Here is a 12,987-nt window from a genome sequence, read left to right on the forward strand (position 1 = left end):
TGGCGTTTCATCTTATAGGGGTTAGGTTTCGGGATGTGAAGGGTTTTCCATTGTTTCTCAACAATAAATAGGCCTTCGAGCCTCATTGTAACACAGTTCGGAATAGTTCAGAGGCATGTAGCCACCACATCTCTTCTCAGAGATAAGCTACCATCGCCCTAGCTGGTTTCTTTCCGTTTCTGTTTGTAAGCATATTTCAGTATTTTACAGTAATGAAATGAAGTATTATTTCCATTGCATCTTTGTGTATATGTTTATCGCATCTCTGTATTTATGGTTATCTCTGTAATCTATTGCGTTCCTGTTTAAATCCGGATCAGTGGTATCAGAGCGGTCTGCTTTTTCTCTATTTTTCTTTGCATGTCCCCAACGAGGTCGGGATATAGGGAGTTAGGGCTTGAACTGGTCGAACCTTTGCAAGACCAGCCTCGCAAATCCCGACGGCCTCCCATGGTGGATGAGAAGAAAGACGAGGGGGCAGGAGATCCTATCAAAACCTTGCTCGAAGAAACACTCGAGCGGCAAAGGAACGCGATGATGGATAGCTTTGCGCAGATCCTTCAGCAGCTACCCAGAGGCGACGCATCGGCTTCCAATAGCGACTCTGGAAAAGCCATGCCATTTAAGGTACAAGTTAATTTTGAAATCCCCATCTTCGAGGGTCAAATAGACGCAGATGCCGTAGATAAATGGTTAAATCTGCTAGATGGGTATTTTTCTGTTCATGAATTTTCAAGTCGGGAAAAGATTGTTTTCGCTCTTCTCAAAGCAGCACCCCACGTCAAGGACTGGTGGGAAACCTACTGCGAGCAGAAGGATGAAAGTACAGGCTCACTATTCTTAGCCGCACCCACTTGGAATGACTTCCGGGATGCCATCAAGGAGCAGTACTACCCTGTCGGAAGCTATGAGGACAAATACATCAAATGGACCACACTGCGGCAGGGACGAGACCAAGATGTGCCGGAGTTCACAAACATTTTTCATACCCTTCGCACACAGTTGGGTATCAAAGATTCTAAGCTGCATCTGGTACTCAAATACCGTGGCTGCCTGCACAAATACATCCAGGAAGAGATGGTGTTCTTGAACATCCCCTCACTCGGCATAGCATACCGATACGCTGTCAAAATCGAGCAAAAGTTCAAATAGAAGAAGCGAGACTTTGGATCTGCAAATCCGAAGCCCAAAGGACAAAGCCAAGGTGGGGCAGCCCAAGACAACCCGCCGAAGTTGCAAGAAAAGAACAATACCACGAAGCCGAAGAAGGACACAGGAAAGTGGTGTGAGTTCCACAAGAGTCCCAGTCATAACACAAGTGAGTGTCGGACCAAGCAGTCGCTGGTGGCTGAGTTGAAGGCTTCCGAATCAGATGCATGTTCTGACCCTGAGCCAGAACCCGACAAGGGTAATGGCAAAGGGAAGCAGATCATTGATGCAGATCCCAGCGCCACTGTTGCCACTGCCAAGATCCAGAAAGATGAGCCCGAAAATCCAGAGGAAGGGGAGCGTCTTTTCCACTCACAGATGTGGGTGAAGGGTTTGCCGCTACAGTTCATTGTCGACAGTGGCAGCCAAAAGAACCTCGTTTCAGCAGAGGTCGTGAAGCGGTTGGGCCTATCGACTACACCACACCCACAGCCATACAATATCGGGTGGCTTCATGAAGGACGAGATCTCAAAGTTCGCCAGCAGTGCCGCCTTCCCTACAGCATCAAGCCCTTCACGGACGAGGTGTTGTGTGATGTTACACCTCTGGATGTTTGTGATGTATTATTAGGCCAACCATACTTGTGGAGGCGACATGCTGTGTATGAGTCAAGGCCTCGTGCTGTCATTATTTCTTTAAATAATTCATTATACAGGATACCGGAAGTAGCCCCACCTACTGCCACATCTTTGATCACTGCTAAGAAAGGCAGCAAGCTCATCTCACAGACCAGGAAATTTATTTGTCTGGTTCACTCCCAAAGTAAGGGGAAGATCGTTGCTACCTCCATGACCCCTGCAAAGGGTTCCTCCATGCAGCAGCAGCAGCAAAGGGATACGGTCATGACAAAACACAGGAACAACTTCTCCTCACCCACATGGGTACCACACAAGTTTCAGGTGGGCAACAAAGTCTGGTTGCATCGACAGAAAGAACGCCGTACGAGAACCCATCAGAAGCTCAAACCACTCCGACATGGTCCCTACAGCAGTACCAAGGCTATGGGAAACAATGCTTTGGAGCACATCATTCCTCCATTCCTTTGCCTACACCAAATGTTCAATGTGGACCATCGTCGACCATGCTTCCCACCATCACTGGACACATCAGAGATTGCAGGACAAGTTCAGCAGATGGAGGAACTCAATGCAATGGGGACCATTGCTTCCTAAGGGGGGAGGAATGATCCAGGTGGATGTTGGTGGCCACCCACCTATCGCATTTGGACCCCCACAACTGTCTCTTTTAGCTTTTTCAGTTTCCTAAATTGTAGCACAGTTTACTATTTTTAGTAGTTTTTCGAGTCCTGAACTTCCGGAGCCGTTTTGAGGCCCTAAACGACGTTTTTTTGGAATCTGGGGCAACATGGGTCCATGGACCGATGTTGCCTCCCAAAGTGGTAGTACTCGGATAGATCTTTCTAACGAGCTATCGTACGCGTCAAACGGAGATCGTATGCCAAAGTTACGACCCCGGAAATTGCTGTACCAATTTACCCAAACGGGGCCCACAATTTGGCGTTTCATCTTATAGGGGTTAGGTTTCGGGATGTGAAGGGTTTTCCATTGTTTCTCAACAATAAATAGGCCTTCGAGCCTCATTGTAACACAGTTCGGAACAGTTCAGAGGCATGTAGCCACCACATCTCTTCTCAGAGATAAGATACCATCGCCCTAGCTGGTTTCTTTCCGTTTCTGTTTGTAAGCATATTTCAGTATTTTACAGTAATGAAATGAAGTATTATTTCCGTTGCAGCTTTGTGTATATGTTTATCGCATCTCTGTATTTATGGTTATCTCTGTAATCTATTGCGTTGCTGTTTAAATCCGGATCAATTTCACTGTCGCTAGGCTCGTTAAAACATAGCGACAGGTTTGCCCGAAGGGAAATTTATAGAACAAGCATATGTTATCCTCCTCAAGCTTGACAAAAATAAAGAGGTACTGGTCAGCAATGACTGGGGAAAAAGGGAAGAAAACTTGAATAACTTCATTGGTAGTAGGTCACTCTTGAACATGACACTTTCACTCCATAACCATGATTGAGTTGGGTTGGGTTATTCCGTTCACCGCTCATATCACCATTGGTCTGCTATACCATCCATTTTGGGGTTAACGCTACCAATCAATTTTAGTGTCACCGATATGTTCAAGAGAAGTTGCTCAGAGAATTCACCAACCTAGCTAATGCCTCATCTGCTGCAATACCTTAACGCTCCATTCTTTCATGACTGCCACCCTGAACCTTGTATCATCAAATCATTTTCACCTCCACAAAATCATTTGCTGTGTTCCATGTCATAGATGTGGGATTCATTAAGGCCCTCGTACGACGGGTCACTTCTTGTCGACATCATCTCATTATCCAATAAGTTGACTTAGGAACAACCCTTTCAGTACTTTGAAGCTTGCATGCCTCAATGGCAAGTTTCTCACTTCTGGCGACAGGTTTACATCAATGGCCTTCGACCGAAAGATTTTGCATGGTGTTCAACATCAACTCATGTATTCACACCACGTGAATTGTAATGAAGTACCTTGAGGGTCATTATCATTATCGGTGATTCCTCTCGCACCTGTTAACAGCTTACATCATTGGTTGGTAATGAGGCAATGTCTTTCCATGTTCGACATCAAAACATCTTTTCACATGGATCGACTTGTACTTTGGGCGAAGATTGAATGAGTTTGAAGACCCCGAATCTAGTTTCATCCATCCAGGCTACGATATATTCAGGAAAATAAAGACATCAAATGTACATCATTACTACACAGATAATCATCCAAGCTAAGGGATGATGGCTCCGCCAAAATCATCTGTCTGCTACACAGACGATTGTCTGTCTTATGTACATGAAAATGAAATTATAAGGCTGAGCATGGGAATGCCCACCTCAGCTAGATCATGAAAATATTATCAAGATAATGTATTGTATTGTATCTTATTACAGGTCACCTTCCAGTTCGAAAGACCTCGAATCCTCATTATAAAGCATTTCACCTGACATCAAAATATTTACGACCTCATGCTTTAGGGGGTGACTATTACAGAAATATTTGGGAACTGCAACCAAAATCACATATGTCCATAAACCAAGGGATTCTAAACCCATAAAAATGTTGTTTCATACCCTAAAGGAACAAGGTCAACTGATTACATCATTTCCCAGAAGTTCTCCCTGAAAATCTCCTCAGAACTGGTCAAAACTGGACCATACATACTGCTCCATGCTGAGGGTGCGATGCATATCACCTGTTACACACGGGGGGTGCAATGCATACTGAAAATCCCTTCTATAGGGTGTGATGAGTGAGAGCATACAAATGGCTGAAGTAGTTTGCTAGGTGGAAACTCAAAGAATCTTCTACAAACTACTCATATGACACTTTCCTCTCTGAATTCGCCCAGGTATGAGTAAGTGATCATGAAATCTCCAAGTGGAACCAAGAACTATCAGTGAAATGACACTAATCAAAATCTGAGAAGCTGACTCACTCTCCTGCAAACATCTATATATGGATCTCTCATCCTAGAGATCCAGAGGCTGGAATTTTGTAATTTGTAAGGAAGTGTTGTTGGTTTCTCTTTGAAGACATTGTATTGTTGGGTGATCCTGCTTTGTATGAGGTGAAGAGGGCTTTCATGCTGGGAGGATGATTCTGGATCAAATAGCTTGGTTGTAGTCCTCTCTTCTACTACTTCTATCAATAAAGCTAGTTGAGTTTTCCTTTATGAGAGATAGATGAGAGAGAAGCAGAGAGTACCAACCTTAGTCATTCACTAGTCTCCTTGCTCATTTCCTCTCTCCCTTGATAGAGCTTTTGTCACTCCTTTATCACTTGTCCCGCTTCAAAGAACACCTGTAGAGTCAAAGAAACAAAATACCATCAAAGCATAGAGATCTATAACCATAAACAATGTAGGATCAGATGTACATTAACCATATGAATGCATATACAAATACAAGATTCATAGATATACAACCATAAACCAAAGGCTTCTAAACCCCTAAAAGTGTTGTTTCATACCCTAAAGGAACAAGTTCAGCTGATTACATCATCTCCCAGAAGTTCTCCCTGAGAAACTGCTCAGAACTGGTCAAAACTAGACCATACAGACTGCTCCATGCTAAGGATGTGATGCATCTCACCTGTTCCACATGCGGGGTGTGATGCATACTGAAAAGCCCTTCTGCAGGGTGTGATGAGTGAGAGCAGACAAATGGAAAAGGTAGTTTGCTAGGTGGAAACTCAAAGAATCTTCTAGAAACAGCTTGTAGAGCTGTAACAAGGGTCTCTTTCACCTCTAGTTATGCCACATTAATAAGTCAATCCGGGAACGCTTTGTTATTGCAAAGAGTAACTCAATCCGAGGCTATTCGTCAGAGTAATGCTTAGTAGTACAGTGTCTAGAAAATACAAGAGTAAACGGATGCTAAATTTATGACTAATTTGCTTAAAAGAATAAGATCACACAAAGCAGCTTATCAGTCAAGGGTACGGAAGCGATAACCCATCCCTCTAGAAACTTATGGAAAGGAAATTAGAGCATGGACCATAGGTCTGGGAGCTAAGCAGCGACTTGCTGAGGCTCACTACAGCCGTAGACCTTCTCTCACACCAAGACAGTAAATGCAAGTAAATGGAACGACAGAAAGTAAAATGGAACAGCAAACAGGAAATGGAACAGCAAATCAGAAATGGAACAGCAATAAATGGAACAACAATGCAATAAACTAAATCTCGCGAATCAGACTAAGCTTGCTCTATCGAATTAAACTCACATTCTGCAATCAAATAGCAATATCCTCTTGAAAACAACTTTAATGAATTATACTTTATGGAACAGCAATCACAAATGAATTATGGAACAGCAATCATCAAACATATATACTCAACACGCTTACTATAGCAACCTGATTTAAAGAGAATAGGACTATGCTTCCAAATAGAATAATATCACTTGAGGATTCCAACAATTGAGATTTCAAATGAATCCACTACAGCAATATTCAATATGAAGGCTCTGCAACGGAAACAGTCGGCATGCAATCGACTCTGAAAAGATTCACTCATACAATCCAGAATCACTTCTTGAAAGAAACTATCAATGAATTAATTGTAACAGAGCATGGAATAGCATATGAAAAACGCGTCAGATTACCAAACTGTAAAGATAAACAAACCACACGGAAACCAAATTATAATGATACAAAAGCAAGTGTCCTTCGGAGCCGGGCCCTTAGCTTCCAACGGTACACTGCCTTAGATTACTTCAGACGCAGAGATGAAATAAATACCAGGTCTTTTGTATTAATACATCAACAATTGTACAGCAAAACAAGTCTTAGTAGGAGTCGATGATCAAAGTTGAATCTGAGATTCACAATTACATATATGAACAAAAAGTCCCTTTGCTTAACACTGCTGTCCCTTTTTATATGAGTAACGACGGAGGTATCTAGGTAGCAAAAATAAGCAAAACAGCGATCCCTCAGGATCAAAGATCCTGAGGGATTCGCCAATCCGTTAACCCTTTACTTTTCTTCCCCTGTTCCACTGAATTGATAATCCTTCTTTCTTTCCAGGGTCGTCTTGCTTCGATTTGTTCGATCTTGTTCGCATCTGGTTCCCTCCTAAAGGGATAGCAGTTATTGCTTCTTTGTCTTTTCCTTTCGAATGGCAGTCCTTCGTTTCCACCCTTTTCTGCATGGAAAAATAACAATTATCAGCAATTAAGCTTTCCATACTAATTCTTACACATTCTATTAAAACTCTTTATTTCTTTAAGCTCATTCTGTAGAAAGGGTTACAATTGTTACTGAAAAGTCACTAAATTGTTCGTCAAAAACATACCTTTCCAGTGCTCCACACACCCCCCTGCTTACCCTGTTTCATGCCCTCATGAAAACATTATAGTTGACATCCAAGGCGGTAAGAGAATAGGCTGGAGAGGGAACCTCGTGTGGAGGCCTACAGCCGTGATGAGCAACTAGATCATCAAAGAACTGATTTGTTTGACCTTTAGGCATTTCATACAAGGCCTAATATCCTGGTGCAGGGTGCCAAATAATTGGACTACGAAATCGATACCCTAACCAGGATGGCCCTGCTTGCAAGATACGCTCGCCATAAAGGTTCAATCGGCTGGCAGCTAGCTCAAAATTTTCATATCTGAATGGTTCCCTGAGCTAGATGTTTGGGTTCGAAGTCTGGTATCGAAATTTTGCAGCATCGATGGCAAGGTCTTTAATAGTCAGAAAATATTCCAGATTTTGTCGGATTAGGTCCTCATGCATGGGTCCTAGTGTCTCCATAACACCTGGGGATCTCATAAGGTTCCTATGTGCTCTCCATAACAGTACTGAGTCTCTAGGCTCGGCTCTTACCCACAAGTCTAGGCTACTTTCCTGTCTCTGAAAAGTGTTATAAGCCCTAAGCCATTTTAGCTGATTAACCCCGAAGGAAACGAAGGCTTGCAATTGGATGTCCCCAACAAAAGGGCCAGGATTTAAATCAGTTTCCTGGTCTAGCACGACGTTATGCAAGTAAAATTCACATAATAACCTTTGAACCTTAACTCCGTAATGCTTGCAACAATCTATGAAATCATTAACAGTATTGATTTGTATAGGGGCACCTACCCTGATAGCTTTTATCTTTAATCGTAAATATCGTTCAAGCAAAAATAAAGCATAGTTTTTAGTAGGGGCCCTACAGGGCAGAACGTCATTATACAAAGAACACACAGTGTCCATCTGCCTAACAACAATATCTAATCGATGAGTTACCTTTGCAACCTTTTCTTGCTCCTTTTGCCAGCCTTCGAAGGCCTGGCTCTCGGACTGACTAATATCCCGAAGTTGCTGTTGCAACTCTTCATATTTCTCCCGGGGGACTGTTTGTTCCTTCAACTGTTCAGCTTCTTGCTGAGCTTGCTTCATCATCTTGTGCAAGGTTCTTGTTTTTGGATCCTTTTTCCATAGGGCCATAGAGGCCGGGAGTTTTACCTGAACCTTTTTGTTATGCTGCTTGGAGTTCCGAACCCGGATCACCCCTGAGGGCGGTGCCTCTGTTTGGATCTCCTTATTCTCCTTTTCTTTCTTAACACGAATGAAGGGTTGTTGTGGTTCCTCTGTTAATGGAACATCATCCTGTCCCTCTACCCCAAATGGAATGGCAGTCTGTTCTTCATTATCAATTGGAACAACAGTCTGTTCCTCAGTGACAATTGGAACAACAGTTTGTTCCTCAGCGTCATTTGGAACAGCAGTCTGTTCTTCTGTGACAATTGGAACAACAGTTTGTTCCTCAGTGTCATTTGGAACAGCAGCAGGTCTTCCAATCGGGTTTCGACCAACAGTGCGACTGTAAGTCCCTCGTCTTCTTGTTCTGCGGGATTTTGCTGCAGTGGTCCTCTTTCTTTTCCTTGTGGTCCTTTGTATCCTCAGACTGGCTTTCAACATCCGAATTTTCTGTCGGAGCCGAGCTATAGTGTTCAGCAGCCTCTGTTGTTTAGTCCTTAATTTCTTGATTTCCCTTGCTTCAGCAGAGGGTTTGCTACTGGCCCTTAAATCTGCTCCTACTCTTTCTAGAGTTTCTTCTGGTGCCTCGGGAACAGATTGTTCCCGGTTGGTGTCCCTTATTTCTTCCTCATGAACGGGCGGGTTTTCTTCTCCTTCCTTTTCTGCATGTGAACCCTCAGGTATGTCTTCCTCTGGAGGTTCATCGGGAGGACCTGCTGGGCTGGAGGGTTGGCCATATTCCCCCAAACTGGCCAGGATTGCGGCCAATTCTTCTTCGCCCACAGGGTCTCGCAGCGGGCTGCTTTCTGGCTGTGCTACGTCCTCCTCCCGATTGTCCTGTTCAGTGACTGCCTTGGAGTGTTCAGCTTCTATTTCTATTTCGGAGTGCACTTCTCTCTCCTCACCTCCTCCTCCGGCTTGCTCAGCTTCGCCCCCAGATTGTCCAGCATTTTCTTCGGAAGGTACTCCTTCTGGTTCTGGAGGTTCGTCTATAATCTCAATTGGTTGGCTGGTGCTTTCTCGAATCTTTTCCAGCCTCCCTCGTATTCGAGCTAGCCGGACTGATTTTCTTGCTTTCTCTGGTTGTTCAGGTGTACAAGCAACAGGTTTTTCTGCTATCACTTCTCTGCGTTTTTCTGGTCGCTCCGGTGTCCCTGAAGAATGCTTTCGTTTTGGAGCGACACGTTTTCCTACTGCCACTTCTCTGCGTTTCTCTGATCGTTCTGGTGTGCTGGAGGAAGTTTTAGGTTTTGGGGGTGGTGCAGCCAATTTCCCCTCGATCAATGCAACGAGCTCCTCCCAGCTGCTCTGCTGTTGAGTGAGACTATGGCTCACTATTAATCGAATCAATCCATGGTGGCTAACAACTGCTTCTACATGCTGTGCCGTTTTCAGGCTTCGGGCCGCATCATGTAGTAGTGAATTTAAAAGTGCAGGCATATTTACAGAACATTTTTCTTTCAAAACAGCTAAGAGTTTAAGATGGCGTGGTCTTACCATGTCCTTCCTTCCTTCGCACGTAATGTAGCTCTGTACTATCCTTGCTAGTTCGGTCCAGGGTTCTCCTAACATTGCTGGTAGAACTCCCTTCCCCTTCACTGTCAAGCTTTGGCCTTCATCCTGGAAAATCTCCATAATCTTCTGCAGTCTTTCTTTCCCCAGCATCCATACAGGTCCGGTGGCTGGTAGGCCTGAAACTTCTGCAATTACATCGTCAGTGACCGCTATCTGCCTTCCTCTTACTGTGGAGTAGTCCTCCTGCAAGTTTTGCAGAAATTCCAACGCCACTGTCTCATTTGATTCTTGTAGGTGACTGAAGTAATTCAGCCATCCAGCCTTTTCCAGGATCTCCCGGGCGGCAGCAGAGACTGTCAATTCCTGAGGTTCGCTTCGGACTGCCTTTCCTCCCATGGTTCTACTAAGGATTTTCAATGGAACAGCAACTGCCTGTGCTGTTTTGGGATGCAGAGAAGGTGATCGTCGCGGAAAAAAACAGAGTATGCAGCAAAAATGGATTGTGGATGGCAACTTTGCGTAAAATAGAATTATCATACCGTTAAACCATGCCATACTTTCGTACACTATCTACCCCGAATGGTGTGCTGACACGTAACTCGTGGAGTAATGAGATTACCTTCCCCCCCGCGATGTGATAGGCTGCCCCAGCCGTCAAATAGAGGAGCAGCAGCCATCGTGTAACCAGTCATAAAGGAACAGCATATAGAATTATGCCATGTTTTAGATGGACAACGAAATACCGAAATCGAGGCAAAAAGGTGGATCGCATTTTACATAAGAGCCTGCGTAATATGATGCGAGGCCGGGGGATGGGACGTCTGTCAATCGTACGAAGTCCCCAGAGGTCATTGTCAGTTCCCTTGCCATGATTGGTAGTAATGAGTGTTCGTGCGATATGTTCATCGGGAAATAAAATATGAATTATTCATAGGATAGAAGAGACAAAGAGATTTTAATATCATCCCCGTTGGTGTAACCATTATGACTTCGATACCATTAACAGAGCTCTGCTGCCGACAGGTGTTCATAACCTTGGCAGAGTTGTTTATTTCACCCCCGGAACCATGATCCTGTATGTGTATAAAAAGTATTTTGTCAAAACGCAGGCCATTATGCTGGCTTGGTAACCAGATAGCCATAATGCCATTCACAAGGAAGGTGCGAATCGTGGGCAGGCCGGCTCGTGATGAGACCCCCTGTTCCAAGTTCTGTTTATTTAGTATACCTTTTGGACCATATCCCTGGTGTGGTGGCCATGTTGGGAATGCCACTTCGCTTCCAACCTGATGATCATGGTAGGCTGGCTCTTGATGAGACCCCCTATCCTGCATTTGACAATTAATAATCCATATTCATCATCATTTTTTCTTTGCAAAGCACTTTTTCTTATTTATTTACACATAAGGGTGGTTCAGCACTCCTTAAGAGTGGGAATGGTGGAAGAAGTCTTATCATCCCAACAGGAAGATATAAATCCTCTGTTCTTATTCCTGTGTAATAATCAGAATTTTTTTTTTAAGGAGATTGCCATGATAAAGATAACCAATCAGGACAATGGGAATAAGTCAATGACAACGGAGATGAGAAATAAGTATGTCCCTCCTCTTGTCCTCTTATCAATACTAGGCTCTATAAAGATAGCGATTTTATGATCTGCTGACTTCGGCATGTTGTAATTGATGTTCATTGCATAAGTGTATAGCTGTATCTTAAAGACTGGAGAGATCATGGCGAAAAGCATCCTCAATATGAATCATCACTGAGAGCAAAGATATGGCTATAGTGTTCCTTTTGAAAGAGAAGAATCCATACAAACAAATAGTTGGGATGCCGTTCTTTGAGAAGAAACAGCCTAAGATCATGAGTGCTTGTCTGCAAAAAAAAACTCTCAACTGCTGTTCCTTTTGAAAAGGAACAACAAAAACTCGCAAATGTTGTTCCTTTTGAAAAGGAACAGCAAAAACTCACAACTGCTGTTCCTTTTGAAAAGGAACAACAACGACTCAGAAATGTTGTTCCTTTTAAAAAGGAACAGCAAAAAAACCAGAAATGTTGTTCCTTTTGAAAAAGGAACAGCAAAGACACGAAATGTTGTTCCTTTTGAAAAAGGAACAGCAAAAACACGAAATGTTGTTCCTTTTGAAAAAGGAACAGCAAAAACATGACAACAAGCAACTGTTGTTCCTTTTGGAAAAGGAACAATCAATAACTCTCAACTGTTGTTCCTTTTGAAAAGGAACAACAAAACCCCAAAAATGTTGTTCCTTTTGAAAAGGAACAGCAAAAACTCACACCTGTTGTTCCTTTTGAAAAAGGAACAGCAAAAACACGAAAACAAGCAACTGTTGTTCCTTTTTGGAAAAGGAACAGCAAAAACACTAAATCAAGCGACTGTTGTTCCTTTTGGAAAAGGAACAGCAAAAACACGAAAACAAGCAACTGTTGTTCCTTTTGGAAAAGGAACAGCAAAAACACTAAAATAAGCAACTGCTGTTCCTTTTGGAAAAGGAACAGCAAAAACACTAAAACAAGCAACTGCTGTTCCTTTTGGAAAAGGAACAGCAAAAACACTAAAATAAGCAACTGTTGTTCCTTTTGGAAAAGGAACAGCAAAAACACTAAAACAAGCAACTGTTGTTCCTTTTGGAAAAAGAACAGCAAAAACACACTGACTGTAAAAAGCAATCTTAAGAAAGAAAGATCAAAGAAATATTAAGAAAACGTATATACAAGAACTTATGTACAGGTCAAAAAAATACGTTCCTTACTGAATTATAGGTGAGGAAGATCTTACTTCCTCTCCTAAAATCTCCATGTTAGTGTCCTGACATAGCTGCTCACAGAAGGATTCCCGAGTGAGTGGCCTGTGATAGAGACGAACTCGGTGGCCATTTACCTTGAATGCATATCCAGAACCATCGATTGTGATGAGAGTAAGGGTCCCATTATCATGTACTTTCTGGATTTCGTATGGCCCCAACCAACGAGTCTGCAGTTTCCCCGGGAAATCCTGAAACCGAGAGTCATATAACAGAGCCCAGTCTCCTTCATGAAAGACTTTATTCTTGATAAGTGCATCATGCCATTTAGCTCGCTGCTGCTGAATAAGTGCTGTGTTTTGTAATGCAGAGAGCCTTATTTCATCCAATTCATTAATCTGTTGTAGTCGATTGATTTGTGCCTCACTTAAATCTAGGCCAACTTCCTGTGCAGTTCGTAGCATTTGGATTTCAAA

Source organism: Pinus tabuliformis, chromosome 2_2 (genome assembly GCF_031772625.1).
Source record: "Pinus tabuliformis cultivar Carrire ecotype Pingquan chromosome 2_2, CPIR1, whole genome shotgun sequence".
In the NCBI taxonomy this organism is placed as follows: domain Eukaryota; kingdom Viridiplantae; phylum Streptophyta; class Pinopsida; order Pinales; family Pinaceae; genus Pinus; species Pinus tabuliformis.